At 47.8% G+C, this 10,665-nt stretch overlaps 12 non-coding genes across 12 annotated transcripts; all 12 read left to right on the top strand.

Annotated features, from left to right (window-relative positions):
• Positions 1-645: 645 nt before the first annotated feature.
• LOC135028456 (U1 spliceosomal RNA) lies at positions 646-809 on the top strand. The gene has a single exon (XR_010224762.1). It is a non-coding gene; the product is annotated as a U1 spliceosomal RNA (small nuclear RNA).
• A 152-nt stretch (positions 810-961) lies between these two features.
• LOC135028478 (U1 spliceosomal RNA) lies at positions 962-1,124 on the top strand. The gene has a single exon (XR_010224782.1). It is a non-coding gene; the product is annotated as a U1 spliceosomal RNA (small nuclear RNA).
• A 672-nt stretch (positions 1,125-1,796) lies between these two features.
• LOC135028469 (U1 spliceosomal RNA) lies at positions 1,797-1,960 on the top strand. Its single transcript, XR_010224775.1, has one exon. It is a non-coding gene; the product is annotated as a U1 spliceosomal RNA (small nuclear RNA).
• A 152-nt stretch (positions 1,961-2,112) lies between these two features.
• Positions 2,113-2,275, top strand: LOC135028475 (U1 spliceosomal RNA). Its single transcript, XR_010224779.1, has one exon. It is a non-coding gene; the product is annotated as a U1 spliceosomal RNA (small nuclear RNA).
• A 670-nt stretch (positions 2,276-2,945) lies between these two features.
• On the top strand, positions 2,946-3,109 carry LOC135028462 (U1 spliceosomal RNA). The gene has a single exon (XR_010224768.1). It is a non-coding gene; the product is annotated as a U1 spliceosomal RNA (small nuclear RNA).
• A 152-nt stretch (positions 3,110-3,261) lies between these two features.
• On the top strand, positions 3,262-3,424 carry LOC135028479 (U1 spliceosomal RNA). Its single transcript, XR_010224783.1, has one exon. It is a non-coding gene; the product is annotated as a U1 spliceosomal RNA (small nuclear RNA).
• Positions 3,425-4,094: 670 nt separating this feature from the next.
• LOC135028467 (U1 spliceosomal RNA) lies at positions 4,095-4,258 on the top strand. Its single transcript, XR_010224773.1, has one exon. It is a non-coding gene; the product is annotated as a U1 spliceosomal RNA (small nuclear RNA).
• Positions 4,259-4,410: 152 nt separating this feature from the next.
• LOC135028483 (U1 spliceosomal RNA) lies at positions 4,411-4,573 on the top strand. Its single transcript, XR_010224786.1, has one exon. It is a non-coding gene; the product is annotated as a U1 spliceosomal RNA (small nuclear RNA).
• A 671-nt stretch (positions 4,574-5,244) lies between these two features.
• LOC135028465 (U1 spliceosomal RNA) lies at positions 5,245-5,408 on the top strand. Its single transcript, XR_010224771.1, has one exon. It is a non-coding gene; the product is annotated as a U1 spliceosomal RNA (small nuclear RNA).
• Positions 5,409-5,560: 152 nt separating this feature from the next.
• On the top strand, positions 5,561-5,723 carry LOC135028485 (U1 spliceosomal RNA). The gene has a single exon (XR_010224788.1). It is a non-coding gene; the product is annotated as a U1 spliceosomal RNA (small nuclear RNA).
• Positions 5,724-6,394: 671 nt separating this feature from the next.
• Positions 6,395-6,558, top strand: LOC135028464 (U1 spliceosomal RNA). Its single transcript, XR_010224770.1, has one exon. It is a non-coding gene; the product is annotated as a U1 spliceosomal RNA (small nuclear RNA).
• A 152-nt stretch (positions 6,559-6,710) lies between these two features.
• Positions 6,711-6,873, top strand: LOC135028484 (U1 spliceosomal RNA). Its single transcript, XR_010224787.1, has one exon. It is a non-coding gene; the product is annotated as a U1 spliceosomal RNA (small nuclear RNA).
• Positions 6,874-10,665: the final 3,792 nt, after the last annotated feature.

Here is a 10,665-nt window from a genome sequence, read left to right as displayed (position 1 = left end):
CTAGTTTGCTGTCTGTTTCCACTTCTCTTTTCTTGAGCCGCTCCCTTCTATGCCCTTGCGCACTATCCTGACTTCTCCCATCTGCTTACTTTGTGCCTTCCAACGCACAATGCGAACTACAGGTAGTGCTGCAGGGCCCACACCCTTTTACTTGCCATACAGAGCAGCTCTGGAGCTGTTACAGTGCCCAGCTTCTGCAAGAAATCAGCTTGAATGCTTCAGGGGCTGGGGCATAGCCAACATGAGCCCCACACCGAAGGAGGGTGGAGGTGTTTAATGCGAACTAGGGGTCATCCAAGCGCCGCAAAAGGCCGCCATGCCCTGCACGCCCCTTTTCTCTTTTCATATGCAGACGAGGGTTGAAGCCAAATTTGACCAACTGCTTGGATGACATCACCATATGCAAATCCATCTGCTGCAGGCCTTCCCCCAGGAATGCTTGCACTAGTTGTTGCATTTGGTTTGTTGTTTGGGGGTGCTTCAGTATTAGGCAGCCGTCTGCCCTCCCATGATCATCTGAAAATATGTGTTCTCCCTGCAGTTGTTGTCCCCAGATGAGAGTTCCCTTGTGCTGCCTCAGTTGAATCTTCTTTACTTGACAGAGATGTGCCTGAGCAGCGGCCCTCCCCAGCCCTATCCCAAATCATACTTATTTTGCATAGGAGATACCATGGTCATGAAGATCGTTCTCCCAGGGTGAGGTTCATTCATTGCATTCTGGGTATGCTGACCCCTGTGATTTCCCCAAATGTGGGAAACTTGACTGCATTATTTGTGGTAGTGGGGGACTGTGTTTGTGCTTTCCTCTGGTCAGCTCTGGTAAAAGTCAGATTTCTTTATCTCAGATCTTCCTCTAGCCTTGTTCTTCTTTCGAGAGTTCCCTTGTGCTGCCTCAGTTGGATCTCCTTTACTTGACAGGGGGGTGCCCAAGCAGCGACCCTCCCCAGCTCTAGCCCAACTCCTACTTACCTGCCAGGTGAGATACTATGATCATGAAGGTGCTTCTCCCAGGGCAAGGCTCACCCATTGCACTCTGGGTGTGCTGCCCCTGTGATTTCCCCAAATATGGGAAACTTGACTGCATAATTTGTGTTTCCACTGGTCGGCTTTTATATAATTCAGATCTCTTTGTCTCAGGTCTCTCTCCAGCCTAGTTTGCAGTCTGTTTCCACTTCTTCTTTTTTTGAGCCCCTCCCTTCTATACCCTTGTGCACTATCCTGACTTCTCCTGTCTGCTTACTTTGTGCCTTCCAATGCACAATGCAAACTACAGGTAGTGCTGCAGGGCCCACAAACTTTTACTTGCATTACAGAGCAGCTCTGGAGCTGTTACAGTGCCAAGCTGCTGCAAGAAATCAGCTTGAATGCTTCAGGGGCTGGGGCATTGCCAACATGAGCCCCACACCGAAGGAGGGTGGGGGTGTTTAATGCGAACTAAGGGTCATCCAAGCGCCGCAAAAGGCCGCCATTCCCTGCATACCCCTTTTCTCTTTTCATATGCAGATGAGGGTTCCAGCCAACTTTGGCCCACTGCTTGGATGACATCACTGTATGCAAATCCGTCTTCTGCTGACCTTCCCCCAGGAATGCTTGTACTAGTTGTTGCATTTGGTTTGTTGTTTGGGGGTGCTTCAGTATTAGGCAGCCTTCTGCCCTCCCATGTTCATCTGAAAATATGTGTTCTCCCTGCAGTTGTTGTCCCCAGATGAGAGTTCCCTTGTGCTGCCTCAGTTGAATCTCCTTTACTTGACAGAGATGTGCCTGAGCAGCGGCCCTCCCCAGCCCTATCCCAAATCATACTTATTTTGCATAGGAAATATCATGGTAATGAAGACTGTTATCCCAGGGTGAGGTTCATTCATTGCATTTTGGGTATGCTGACCCCTGTGATTTACCCAAATGTGGGAAACTCGACTTCATTATTTGTGGTAGTGGGGGACTGTGTTTGTGCTTTCCTCTGGTCAGCTCTGGTAAAAGTCAGATTTCTTTGTCTCAGATCTTCCTCTAGCCTTGTTCTTCTTTCGAGAGTTCCCTTGTGCTGACTCACTTGGATCTCCTTCACTTGACAGGGAAGTGCCCGAGCAGTGACCCTCCCCAGCTCTAGCCCAACTCCTACTTACCTGCCAGGTGAGATACTATGATCATGAAGGTGCTTCTCCCAGGGCAAGGCTCACCCATTGCACTCTGGGTGTGCTACTCTTGCGATTTCCCCAAATGTGGGAAACTTGACTGCATAATTTGTGTTTCCCCTGGTCGGCTCTCGTATAATTCAGATCTCTTTGTCTCAGGTCTCTCTCCAGCCTAGTTTGCTGTCTGTTTCCACTTCTCTTTTCTTGAGCCGCTCCCTTCTATGCCCTTGCGCACTATTATGACCTCTCCTGTCTGCTTACTTTGTGCCTTCCAACGTCAATGCAAACTACAGGTAGTGCTGCAGGGCCCTCACCCTTTTACATGCTTTACAGAGCAGCTCTGGAGCTGTTACAGTGCCCAGCTGCTGCAAGAAATCAGCTTGAATGCTTCAGGGGCTGGGGCATAGCCAACATGAGCCCCACACCGAAGGAGGGTGGAGGTGTTTAATGTGAATTAGGGGTCCTCCAAGCGCCGCAAAAGGCCGCCATGCCCTGCACATCCCTTTTTTCTTTTCATATGCAGACGAGGGTTGAAGCCAACTTTGACCCACTGCTTGGATGACATCACCATATGCAAATCCATCTGCTGCAGGCCTTCCCCCAGGAATGCTTGCACTAGTTGTTGCATTTGGTTTATTGTTTGGGGGTGCTTCAGTATTAGGCAGCCTTCTGCCCTCCCATGTTCATCTGAAAATATGTGTTCTCCCTGCAGTTGTTGTCCCCAGATGAGAGTTCCCTTGTGCTGCCTCAGTTGAATCTCCTTTACTTGACAGAGATGTGCCTGAGCAGCGGCCCTCCCCAGCTCTATCCCAAATCATACTTATTTTGCATAGGAGATACCATGCTCATGAAGATTGTTCTCCCAGGTTGAGGTTCATTCATTGCATTCTGGGTATGCTGACCCCTGTGATTTCCCCAAATGTGGGAAACTTGACTGCATTATTTGTGGTAGTGGGGGACTGTGTTTGTGCTTTCCTCTGGTCAGCTCTGGTAAAAGTCAGATTTCTTTGTCTCAGATCTTCCTCTAGCCTTGTTCTTCTTTCGAGAGTTCCCTTGTGCTGCCTCAGTTGGATCTCCTTCACTTGACAGGGGGGTGCCCAAGCAGCGACCCTCCCCAGCTCTAGCCCAACTCCTACTTACCTGCCAGGTGAGATACTATGATCATGTAGGTGCTTCTCCCAGGGCAAGGCTCACCCATTGCACTCTGTGTGTGCTGCCCCTGTGATTTCCCCAAATGTGGGAAACTTGACTGCATAATTTGTGTTTCCCCTGGTCGGCTCTCGTATAATTCAGATCTCTTTGTCTCAGGTCTCTCTCCAGCCTAGTTTGCTGTCTGTTTCCACTTCTCTTTTCTTGAGCCGCTCCCTTCTATGCCCTTGCGCACTATTCTGACCTCTCCTGTCTGTATACTTTGTGCCTTCCAACGCACAATGCAAACTACAGGTAGTGCTGCAGGGCCCACACCCTTTTACATGCTTTACAGAGCAGCTCTGGAGCTGTTACAGTGCCCAGCTGCTGCAAGAAATCAGCTTGAATGCTTCAGGGGCTGGGGCATAGCCATCATGAGCCCCACACCGAAGGAGGGTGGAGATGTTTAATGCGAATTAGGGGTCATCCAAGCGCCGCAAAAGGCCGCCATTCCCTGCACATCCCTTTTTTCTTTTCATATGCAGACGAGGGTTGAAGCCAACTTTGACCCACTGCTTGGATGACATCACCATATGCAAATCCATCTGCTGCAGGCCTTCCCCAGGAATGCTTGCACTAGTTGTTGCATTTGGTTTGTTGTTTGGGGGTGCTTCAGTATTAGGCAGCCTTCTGCCCTCCCATGTTCATCTGAAAATATGTGTTCTCCCTGCAGTTGTTGTCCCAAGATGAGAGTTCCCTTGTGCTGCCTCAGTTGAATCGCCTTTACTTGACAGAGATGTGCCTGAGCAGCGGCCCTCCCCAGCCCTATCCCAAATCATACTTATTTTGCATAGGAGATACCATGGTCATGAAGATTGTTCTCCCATGGTGAGGTTCATTCATTGCATTCTGTTTATGCTGACCCCTGTGATTTCCCCAAATGTTGGAAACTCGACTGCATTATTTGTGGTAGTGGGGGGCTGTGTTTGTGCTTTCCTCTGGTCAGCTCTGGTAAAAGTCAGATTTCTTTGTCTCAGATCTTCCTCTAGCCTTGTTCTTCTTTCGAGAGTACCCTTGTGATGCCTCAGTTGGATCTCCTTCACTTGACAGGGGGGTGCCCGAGCAGCGACCCTCCCCAGCTCTAGCCCAACTCCTACTTACCTGCCAGGTGAGATCCTATGATCATGTAGGTGCTTCTCCCAGGGCAAGGCTCACCCATCGCACTCTGGGTGTGCTGCCCCTGTGATTTCCCCAAATGTGGGAAACTTGACTGCATAATTTGTGTTTCCCCTGGTCGGCTCTCGTATAATTCAGATGTATTTGTCTCAGGTCTCTCTCCAGCCTAGTTTGCTGTCTGTTTCCACTTCTCTTTTCTTGAGCCGCTCCCTTCTATGCCCTTGCGCACTATCCTGACTTCTCCCGTCTGCTTACTTTGTGCCTTCCAACGCACAATGCGAACTACAGGTAGTGCTGCAGGGCCCACACCCTTTTACTTGCCTTACAGAGCAGCTCTGGAGCTGTTACAGTGCCCAGCTGCTGCAAGAAATCAGCTTGAATGCTTCAGGGGCTGGGGCATAGCCAACATGAGCCCCACACCGAAGGAGGGTGGAGGTGTTTAATGCGAACTAGGGGTCATCCAAGCGCCGCAAAAGGCCGCCATGCCCTGCACGCCCCTCTTCTCTATTCATATGCAGATGAGTGTTGAAGCCAACTTTGACCCACTGCTTGGATGACATCACCATATGCAAATCCATCTGCTGCAGGCCTTCCCCCAGGAATGCTTGCACTAGTTGTTGCATTTGGTTTGTTGTTTGGGGGTGCTTCAGTATTAGGCAGCCTTCTGCCCTCCCATGTTCATCTGAAAATATGTGTTCTCCCTGCAGTTGTTGTCCCCCGATGAGAGTTCCCTTGTGCTGCCTCAGTTGAATCTCCTTTACTTGACAGAGATGTGCCTGAGCAGCGGCCCTCCCCAGCTCTATCCCAAATCATACTTATTTTGCATAGGAGATACCATGGTCATGAAGATTGTTTTCCCAGGGTGAGGTTCATTCATTGCATTCTGGGTATGCTGACCCCTGTGATTTCCCCAAATGTGGGAAACTGGACTGCATTATTTGTGGTAGTGAGGGACTGTGTTTGTGCTTTCCTCTGGTCAGCTCTGGTAAAAGTCAGATTTCTTTGTCTCAGATCTTCCTCTAGCCTTGTATTTCTTTCGAGAGTTCCCTTGTGCTGCCTCAGTTGGATCTCCTTCACTTGACAGGGGGGTGCCCGAGCAGCGACCCTCCCCAGCTCTAGCCCAGCTCCTACTTACCTGCCAGGTGAGATACTATGATCATGAAGGTGCTTCTCCCAGGGCAAGGCTCACCCATTGCACTCTGGGTGTGCTACTCCTGCGGTTTCCCCAAATGTTGGACACTAGACTGCATAATTTGTGTTTCACCTGGTCGGCTCTCGTATAATTCAGATCTCTTTGTCTCAGGTCTCTCTCCAGCCTAATTTGCAGTCTGTTTCCACTTCTCTTTTCTTGAGTTGCTCCCTTCTATGCCCTTGCGCACTATCCTGACTTCTCCCGTCTGCTTACTTTGTGCCTTCCAACACACAATGCAAACTACAGGTAGTGCTGCAGGGCCCACACCCTTTTACTTGCCTTACAGAGCAGCTCTGGAGCTGTTACAGTGCCCAGCTGCTGCAAGAAATCAGCTTGAATGCTTCAGGGGCTGGGGCATAGCCATCATGAGCCCCACACCGAAGGAGGGTGGAGGTGTTTAATGCGAACTATGGGTCATCCAAGCACCTCAAAAGGCCGCCATGCCCTGCATGCCAATTTTATCTTTTCATATGCAGACGAGGGTTGAAGCCAACTTTGACCCACTGTTTGGATGACATCACCATATGCAAATCCATATGCTGCAGGCCTTCCCCCAGGAATGCTTGCACTAGTTGTTGCATTTGGTTTGTTGTTTGGGGGTGCTTCAGTATTAGGCAGCCTTCTGCCCTCCCATGTTCATCTGAAAATATGTGTACCTCCTGCAGTTGTTGTCCCCAGATGAGAGTTCCCTTGTGCTGCCTCAGTTGAATCTCCTTTACTTGACAGAGATGTGCCTGAGCAGCGGCCCTCTCCAGCCCTATCCCAAATCATACTTATTTTGCATAGGAGATACCATGGTCATGAAGATTGTTCTCCCAGGGTGAGGTTCATTCATTGCATTCTGGGTATGCTGACCCCTGTTATTTTCCCAAATGTGGTAAACTTGACAGCATTATTTGTGGTAGTGGGGGACTGTGTTTGTGCTTTCCTCTGGTCAGCTCTGGTAAAAGTCAGATTTCTTTGTCTCAGATCTTCCTCTAGCCTTGTTCTTCTTTCGAGAGTTCCCTTGTGCTGCCTCAGTTAGATCTCCTTCACTTGACAGGGGGGTGCCCGAGCAGCGACCCTCCCCAGCTCTAGCCCAACTCCTACTTACCTGCTAGGTGAGATACTATGATCATGAAGGTGCTTCTCCCAGGGCAAGGCTCACCAATTGCACTCTGGGTGTGCTGCTCCTGCGATATCCCCAAATGTGGGAAACTTGACTGCATAATTTGTGTTTCCCCTGGTCGGCTCTCGTATAATTCAGATCTCTTTGTCTCATGTCTTTCTCCAGCCTAGTTTGCTGTCTGTTTACACTTCTCTTTTCTTGAGCCACTCCCTTCTATGCCCTTGCGCACTATCTTGATTTCTCCCGTCTGCTTACTTTGTGCCTTCCAACGCACAATGCGAACTACAGGTAGTGCTGCAGGGCCCACACCCTTTTAGTTGCCTTACAGAGCAGCTCTGGAGCTATTACAGTGCCCAGCTGCTGCAAGTAATCAGCTTGAATGCTTCAGGGGCTGGGGCATAGCCAACATGAGCCCCACACCGAAGTAGGGTGGAGGTGTTTAATACGAACTAGGGGTCATCCAAGCGCCGCAAAAGGCCGCCATGCCCTGCACGCCCCTTTTCTCTTTTCATATGCAGACGAGGGTTGAAGCCAACTTTGACCCACTGCTTGGATGACATCACCATATGCAAATCCATCTGCTGCAGGCCTTCCCCCAGGAATGCTTGTACTAGTTGTTGCATTTGGTTTGTTGTTTGGGGGTGCTTCAGTATTAGGCAGCCTTCTGCCCTCCCATGTTCATCTGAAAATATGTGTTCTCCCTGCAGTTGTTGTCCCCAGATGAGAGTTCCCTTGTGCTGCCTCAGTTGAATCTCCTTTACTTGACAAGGGAGGCATTTTGGATTTTTTCTTTGGGTACCCTTACACCTGATGGTCTGAATGAGAGCATCGAACTGAACAACATTTGCAGTCTCTGAAGATTTTATCTATTGATTTACCTAATATATTATTTATTGAATATCCATTTATTGTATGTTTAATAAATAAACAAAATTATTAGAAGTAGCTATTTTGGAAACAGCTTTCCTCTTAGGATGAAACTGTATAATCCTGTTGTGTGTGTTCCTTTAAAGTTCTTTAGTAAAATCCACTAGTAATGATGAACATCAGATTTCTTCCTCCATCCTCTTTTTACACTTTCTCTTGGTTCTATATATATTTTTTTTTCTATTTTTATTTTTCCCCCCTCCTTCTCCCAAAAGGCCCCCCTCCCTCCCCCCCCCTCCCTGTTTTAAATTTTAAAATCTTTAAATATTTAAATCTTCGAATCCTTAAATTGTCTGTTTAATATTTATTTTTTCTTCAATTCTTTTTGTTGTTTAAACAGCAATGTAGTTATTCCAGGGGTTAAAATAATGAAATATAGAAATAATATTAACAAAAATTAAAGGTAAAAATGAATTGATAGAATGATCCCATTAAAAGTAAATAAATAATATGGATGTTAAGCTGAGCGGGTTGGATTCGAACATGGGACTAGCTGCATAGAGTGCATTTGATGTTTCCCCTGCGCCACAAGAACTGCTTTAGTAGTGGCATGGATTTATGTTACCCTAAAAGGTTTTATATAAGTAAATGGGGATCCTTAGTGCTGAGTCTCTGAATTATGTATATGTGATTATAGATATGAGGTATTGATTGAAAGATTATAGGTTAATCTGTATATAGATTATATATTTTCTGTTATTTTTTAAACCACCTTGTTGCTTATTTTATTATTATTTTTAATCACCATGTTGCTTATTTTTATATTATGAAATGCCTTTATATGTGCAATTGCAATTAGAAAGTTGTTCCATATGTGAGTCATTACATGTATGCATCCAATTAGTACATGTATGTATCCAATCAACTAATTAGTAATGCTATTGGTCCGGTGCATTTTAAAAAGAGCCTGCTAGGCTGCTGATGTATCCTCTGACGAAACCGCTCTTGGATAACAGCGGAGAAACGCGTAAGAAAGGTGATTACCGGACACTCTGATTGCTGAGATATAAGCCCGTTCATGAACGAGCTACATCACGGCGGACGTCTGATGTAAAGACAGCGGTGAAGGGGAAAAAGCAATTTGAGACCGAGCAAAAGGAGGTCTCTACCCCACGGCAGGGAGAAATATCCCGACCGCGAGTGCCAATAAGATCCAGCCACGGTTAACGGGGGTCGTAGCATACCGCTGTGTTTCACCAACCATCACAGCGCTCTCCCCCTGTTTTCTTTCATTACTCACGTGAGTTACATATGAACTTTAACTGCAGTAAATAATAAGAATTTACTTACCGATAATTCTATTTCTCATAGTCCGTAGTGGATGCTGGGGACTCCGTAAGGACCATGGGGAATAGCGGCTCCGCAGGAGACTGGGCACATCTAAAGAAAGCTTTAGGACTATGTGGTGTGCACTGGCTCCTCCCCCTATGACCCTCCTCCAAGCCTCAGTTAGGATACTTTGCCCGGACGAGCGTACACAATAAGGAAGGATTTTGAATCCCGGGTAAGACTCATACCAGCCACACCAATCACACCGTACAACCTGTGATCTGAACCCAGTTAACAGCATGATAACAGAGGAGCCTCTGAAAAGATGGCTCCCAACAATAATAACCCGATTTTTGTAACAATAACTATGTACAAGTATTGCAGACAATCCGCACTTGGGATGGGCGCCCAGCATCCACTACGGACTATGAGAAATAGAATTATCGGTAAGTAAATTCTTATTTTCTCTGACGTCCTAAGTGGATGCTGGGGACTCCGTAAGGACCATGGGGATTATACCAAAGCTCCCAAACGGGCGGGAGAGTGCGGATGACTCTGCAGCACCGAATGAGAGAACTCCAGGTCCTCCTCAGCCAGGGTATCAAATTTGTAGAATTTAGCAAACGTGTTTGCCCCTGACCAAGTAGCTGCTCGGCAAAGTTGTAAAGCCGAGACCCCTCGGGCAGCCGCCCAAGATGAGCCCACTTTCCTTGTGGAACGGGCTTTTACAGATTTTAGCTGTGGCAGGCCTGCCACAGAATGTGCAAGCTGAATTGTACTACAAATCCAACGAGCAATAGTCTGCTTAGAAGCAGGAGCACCCAGCTTGTTGGGTGCATACAGGATAAACAGCGAGTCAGATTTCCTGACTCCAGCCGTCCTGGAAACATATTTTCAGGGCCCTGACAACATCCAGCAACTTGGATTCCTCCAAGTCCCTAGTAGCCGCAGGCACCACAATAGGTTGGTTCAGGTGAAAACGCTGGAACCACCTTAGGGAGAAACTGAGGACGAGTCCTCAATTCCGCCCTGTCCGAATGGAAAATCAGATAAGGGCTTTTACAGGATAAAGCCGCCAATTCTGACACGCGCCTGGCCCAGGCCAGGGCCAACAGCATGACCACTTTCCATGTGAGATATTTTAACTCCACAGATTTAAGTGGTTCAAACCAATGTGACTTTTGGAACCCAAACTACATTGAGATCCCAAATTGCCACTGGAGGCACAAAAGGAGGCTGTATATGCAGTACCCCTTTTACAAACGTCTAAACTTCAGGGACTGAAGCTAGTTCTTTTTTGGAAGAAAATTGACAGGGCCGAAATCTGAACCTTAATGGACCCCAATTTCAGGCCCATAGACACTCCTGTTTGCAGGAAATGTAGGAATCGACCCAGTTGAATTTCCTCCATCGGGCCTTACTGGCCTCGCACTACGCAACATATTTTCGCCAATTGCGGTGATAATGTTTTTGCGGTTACATCCTTCCTGGCTTTAGATCAGGATATGGATGACTTCATCCGGAATGCCTTTTTTCCTTCAGGATCCGGTGTTCAACCGGCATGCCGTCAAACGCAGCCGCGGTAAGTCTTGGAACAGACAGGGTCCTTGCTGGAGCAGGTCCCTTCTTAGAGGTAGAGGCCACGGATCCTCCGTGAGCATCTCTTGAAGTTCCGGTTACCAAGTCCTTCTTGGCCAATCCGGAGCCACGAATATAGTGCTTTCTCCTCTCCATCT

The sequence above is a fragment of the Pseudophryne corroboree genome, unplaced genomic scaffold, assembly GCF_028390025.1.
Source record: "Pseudophryne corroboree isolate aPseCor3 unplaced genomic scaffold, aPseCor3.hap2 scaffold_476, whole genome shotgun sequence".
Classification (NCBI taxonomy): Eukaryota; Metazoa; Chordata; class Amphibia; order Anura; family Myobatrachidae; genus Pseudophryne; species Pseudophryne corroboree.
This window is presented reverse-complemented; position numbering and strand designations above follow the sequence as displayed.